The sequence below is a fragment of the Mytilus galloprovincialis genome, chromosome 8, assembly GCF_965363235.1.
Source record: "Mytilus galloprovincialis chromosome 8, xbMytGall1.hap1.1, whole genome shotgun sequence".
Lineage (NCBI taxonomy): Eukaryota > Metazoa > Mollusca > Bivalvia > Mytilida > Mytilidae > Mytilus > Mytilus galloprovincialis.
Window position 1 is genome coordinate 74754635 of NC_134845.1, and position 6399 is coordinate 74761033.

Here is a 6399-nt window from a genome sequence, read left to right on the forward strand (position 1 = left end):
AATGTCACACGTTCATTTTTTGCAAAAACGTTGCGTACAGTCGTAGTTAAAGTAAACCATGTTTCCCTTTACACTTGATTGTCGACAATGAAATTTTTATATAGACATGTTATTTTCCTAGTCTTTTCAAAATATCTATATTGATCTCTATAGCATTCGTACTTTTCGAGAAAAAAATGTTTGAAAATTGGTGAAAAAGATGTCGCACGCATTAAATTTCTTACGACGGCAACCTGACGTCGATTCGAATAGCCAAAACAACAGTGCCATAAAAACTTACAGAACAAGCGCACAACTTAGTCGATTGTCGGTGCATGTATTGTTCAACTACATATATAGAGAGAAACTTTTTAAACTACGAATTGATTTATCTATATGTAACTGATTTTTCGGATTCTTTTTTTTTATTCCGTGATTGCCCTCAAGCCGGAACAGATAGCATGTTTTATTTTTACTCGCAAATTTTAAATTAAGTACAGAACTTGCAAAGTTCTTAAAACTAGTAAAACTTGGATGCGTAATTGAACAAGCATTTCTTTTGCGTTTCTATTTTATAGCACTAAAGAGGCTTCTTTAAAATTTGCGGACAAAATATGTTTCGGATGATGCTCCCAATGTATCTTTGGAACGATACGAATATATTACTGTGAAAACTAAGAAAGATCTTACACTTGTCAGAAAATGCACTAGACCGGATAATATGTTTAATTGCTTTAGAGAACTTTTAGACAACTCGCTGGACATCAGTTCCGTGCATAGTGGCAAAATGCACAACTTAACTGCTTGAAAGAAAACTTATTAATCTAAGTTCGTGACTATTCCGAAAAGTACGGTTGCAAAGAAAAGCTTTAACTTCAACAAACTTATTTTCAGCACAACGAGGTATTTATCTATGTGTCCGTTATTTATCGACATAGTGGTAGACGGAGTAGAAAGTTTGCCGGACATTTCATGTATTAATTTATCACTTTATATTATCGGTTCAGTACAAGTCACGAAATTGTTTTTGAATGTTACTAAACCGACATTTGTTTCAAACACGGATATGAAATTTTCATTCGAAATTATTTCGAAACTTCGTGAAAGGAACCTTAGGACGCAGCCGGGGGCTTTTGAAAGAATCAAGTAGACATGGATTTTTTTCGCGGGAACGAAATAATACAATCTGTGGCAGGTTTTTTTTTAAATATTGCGGGAAACATTTTAACGACACTTAGTTTCTGTAATGTAAGCGCTGAATATTTATATATGTCGAGAGTATATAGATCGTTACACAATATCTTTTAAATCGTTCCTAATAATAAAAGTCTCTATCAAGTTTGTTTTTTTTGGACGATGCTTAGTAAGGTATCTGTCATGTTAATATTCTTGTGAAAACTATTAGGTTGATACTTACAAAGACTTCATAAATAATTCCATTTGAAGTATAAGGCGACCATACCGACATTTGTCGAGAACAACTGAAGCCGCAATTGGGGTGCCGCAGAAGATGTTGTATGATTGCTAATGAGACAACTAACTCTCCACAAGAGACCAAAATAACACAGAAATTAACAACTATAGTCACCGCACGGCCTTCAACAATGAGTAAACCCTATACCACATAGCCTCAGCTAAAAAAGGCCCCGCAATGACAATGTAGAATAATTCAAACGGGAAAACTAAGAGCCGTATTTATTTTAAAATGAACGAAAAACAAAAATGTAACACATAAACAAACGACAACCACTGAATTACGGGCTCCTAACTTGGGACAGGCACATACATATATATAATGTGGCGGGGTTAAACATGATAACGGAATCCCAACCATCCCCTAACCAGACAGGTACATTAACTTTATTTGTTCTAGAAGTATTTTTGTTGCGGCTAAACCATGAAAAACGTCCTGTTTTAGCGATAACGTCTGTTACGCTTATAAGCACGAACATCGCGCGTAACGTCAAGAAAGGATGACGCGGTCGTTGTTTATATGGAAAATAGTGTCTCCCGTGCACTGCGATGTGTGCATGTGGTGGTGACCGTTATTTTTGGCCGAAAATTGTAGTAATTTTAAAAAGGTTTTAGTACTTTAGTGATTTTATTTTGTTTTAATCAATCTATCCAAAACTCTACATCGAAGATACGAGGACTCATCTTTGAAATTTACGCCATATTGTGTTTTTTTGCTTGAAGTGTTAACTTTGTTTTTAAAAATTTGCAACAGAATAGAATTAGTGGTTGGGGGCCACCAAATGAGGCCCCCAAGAGAGAGGGGTTGGGGCGCAGCCCTTCGCCGATTTTTTTTTATCTCATTAAGCTGGCTAAATATGACCCTTTTTCCTTTGATTTCCTTACTTTAAGAAACATCAGTATTGCTTGACCTGGAAACAATTTTTATGGAAAAACAAGCTGAGATCTGCTGTTCGGGGTGAGCCAACGACCTATAATTATCAACATTAAATACATTGTGACCGCAGATATTTTTCGCAAATTTAAAATGGCTAAAATGGCCCGTTTTCCTTCGATTTCCTTTCTTTAAGAAACATCAGTATTTCTGGATCTTGGAAGCAATTTTTATGCAAACAATTATTATCTGTATTTAAAATTCTTAAAAAATCAAACTGGTAAGTTAAAAAAAAACATATAAAGCAAGATCATAGAACGCAAGATATATTTTTTTTTATCGAGGACCTTGAATTTCAATATTGTTGAAAGCTGAACCGACATGTATATAACTACAACCAAGGACTTTCTATACTAGTATATACTTAGTATAGAAAGTCCCTGCTACAACGAATGGGAGTGTTTAACTATTAAGGTATTGACCATAATGTTCTCGTACGATCGGGAAACGTTAAAAAAAATGATCTAACTGCTGATTCAGCTGGTAACGAATTTCCAATATTATTAAAGATAATTGATTCACAATACAAAGGGAACTTCCTATGCTTAATTGAGTCCCTAAATAAATGTGAACAGTTAAGTTTTATTTAAAATTATCGAAAAGCAAAGTTTCATATGTGTTCTCGTACGAATACTGAATAACAGACAGACGGCCACACGAAAAAAACAAAAACAAACAAATACTGAAACGTTTCACTATCGATCAAAAATCTGCCGGAAAATGACATATATCACGTATCATGATAACATTGTTAAAACTGTAAACTTGTGTTGTTTATACTATAAATTCAAATTCTTCGTGTACATATTGTCAATATTTCATTTTATTACTTCAAATTTTGGTGTAGAAAATTTAGGGGCCTCCCCTGCCTCATAGGTAGTTACGACCCTGGCATTGCATCACCAAAGACATTTTGTCTCTAACATCACGTTACGAAGCTATAAGTTTCAGTTGATACAGGTGGAATATCCAAATTTATCTCCCAAAACTGTCAAATGCAAGGTAACATTTCTTTTCTTCCCTTTCTGTGATGTGATTTACTATGATTTTGGGTATTGCTAGTGTTGGTTTACATTTACACGAACAACCTCAATTCACAGCTTAATGCACCCAAACAAGTAATTTGATATTTTACCACAGTATACATTTGAATTCTATTGGAGTTCGCATTTTTTACCAAATATAATACCACAAGACTTACACCCCTTTCCATGTCACAATTCTCCGTATATATCGATTCGGGATTACTGGGGACTAATACGGTGCAAATTGGCAAAATTGATGACATGGTTATGGTAATATGAATAGTTCCTTCTGCAGATTGATGAAGAGGATGAATATTTTCAACATAAATATTTCATATATCAATGTTAAGACAGTTTCATATCTTGATTTTCATCTAGAAATTGGGGTCGTCCGAGTTTTAAGCTTTATAAAAGAGATTGTTTACATTTTGAATTCCCGTTGTCAATTTGTCAACTTCCCATTTATGTGTGCCCATATTCCAGCAGCCGGCATGAGTATGGTTTATAACACACATATCATGATTAGAAATAGAATGTAGGACAGAAAGTCACAGGACCAAAAAGTCACAATTCATTTTTTTCTGATTATTTTCTTTGAATAAAAAACGCTTATTTCTACAAAAATATTTTTGTATTTTTCTTGAATTATTGTATATAAACCAACTTTGTTAATAACATTTATCAAAAAAAATATCAAAGATGATGAAATAATTGTTAAAAAAAAAAAAAAAATTCAAAGTGGCTTGGCACTTAAATGGCTTCATGGTGCCAAGAAATCTTTCTTTTGCACGATTAAAACTAAATAAATCTTTATTTTTCAAGTATAATGACACATTTCCTAAACTTTAATATGAATATATGTATTAAAAAGTAAATATTTCAAGATATTTCTTTTACATATTCAATTAATTGTCAACATAACTTTTTGTCCTACCACTTTTGTGACTTTATGTCCTGTGACTTTCTGTCCGTTTACCCATGATTATACCCCGACATAGCTAGCAATGAATCTAATTTTGAAACTCTACAATTGGTACAGTCAAAAACCAATCTTTGATTCAGTGGCGGATCCAGGGGGGGGGGGGGTTCCGGGGGTGCGCACCCCCCCCTTTATTTTTGCCGATCAATGCATTTGTATCGGGACATATGTTTTGCACCCCCCTTTGCCCTGGGTGCCCTGGGTTAGCACCCCCCCTTTCGAAAATTCCTGCATCCGCCCCTGTGATCCATCAAGATCTAGTTGGCCATTAAAGAATGTCCTTCTTGTCGAAGCCAAAATTCCGCCTTCGTTTCCTCGATTGTGGCATCACAGGATGTGACTTTTAGCAATTTTTAACAAATCAAATCAAATAATTGTATTGCCATATAAATCAAAAACATGATCTGTGAAAAATATAACATATGTACAAAAAACAACAATACAATATAAAAATAGCAGTTCAAATTATTGTTTTGGGTCTCCCGTCCTCAGTTCTAATGACTGTCTTATAAAGGAAACTGTATTTTTAATTTGACTGTGAGATGTGGGGTTTAGTAATATTTTAAGTTTAAGCATGTCATCTTTAGCAGTATCTTTCCACTCAGAATTGATTTTCATGGAGTCAAAATATTTTTTTTCTATGAAAGTTATATTTAGGGCATTTGAGAAAGAAGTGTTTTTCGCCCTTTAACACAACACGACCAACACAACAAGTTCCACTAGTGATGCAGGAACTTTTAGTCTTTACCGTTCCGGAGTTTCTGCTTGCCATATATTTGTGTGTATGGAAATTAAAGTGAGCTTATGAATCTATACTCACAATCCAAAAAGACACAACTGTATGTTTTATATTAAAAATTACATGCAAAATGAAATTGGGCATGAGCCTCCGGCCTCTTTTGTTGGGAGTTGAATATTTTTAAATTAAATTTCTGTTATACTCACCACACAAAAGGAGCCAACGGTATATTTTATCGTCAAAATTACAAGAAATTGAGGCATGAACCTCCTCTTTCTTGGTGAGTTAAATATTTTAAAATTAATTTTCTTCAATAGTTCAACTTTAAAATTGCACGTATTCTGGGTTTTTTTTTCCAGAATATATAGACAGAGCATCATCATGAACTGATTAGTAAGCCTAGTAATCGTGACAGTAACTGGTACATATAAGATTAGTAAGCCTAGTAATCGTGACAGTAACTGGTACATATAAGATTAGTAAGCCTAGTAATCGTGACAGTAACTGGTACATAGAATACGAACTGATGGAATTAAATTTAAGACATATTAGGGGTTCACTGTAAGGCATCTAATGATGGATGTCGAGCTGAACTTAATAGAATTCCCTTGAAAAATAAAATATTATATTCAATATTCAACTACCTGAACCATATAGTTTCTTCGGAAAATTCTTTGGCATATGATATATTCACTAAATCTGTAGATTCAAACCCTTGGGTCATAAAGGTCAAGAGTCTTTTGAATGAACTTGGAATGTCTTATATCATCAATAACTTTAATTATGTTAAAGGTAATTTAAATTCTATTAAACAAAGAATTAATGACCAATGTTTGCAAGTTCAAAATGCAAATATATTTGAATCCAAAAAGTTAGACTTTTTCAAAAGTGTCTACATAATGGGCAGAAGACCACCCTATGTTGATATATTAAAAAACAGAAGTGACAGAGCTGCAATATGTAAGATCCGTATAAGCGCTCATACACTGATGATTGAAAGAGGGAGACATCTAAATATTCCCAGAAATGAGAGATACTGCTCTGTATGTAATTCTGGTCAAATTGAAAATGAAAAACATTTTCTTTTACATTGTGAAAAATACTCAACTAAGAGGGACATATTTTACCATAAAGTTTCAAATATAATCGTTGATCCTACAAAATTTCAAAAACATGAAAATAATATAATCTTTTTATTAAATAATAATTCATACACAATCCTAAAATTAACTTCCTCTTTCATCTCAGACAGTTTGAACCTGCGTAAAGC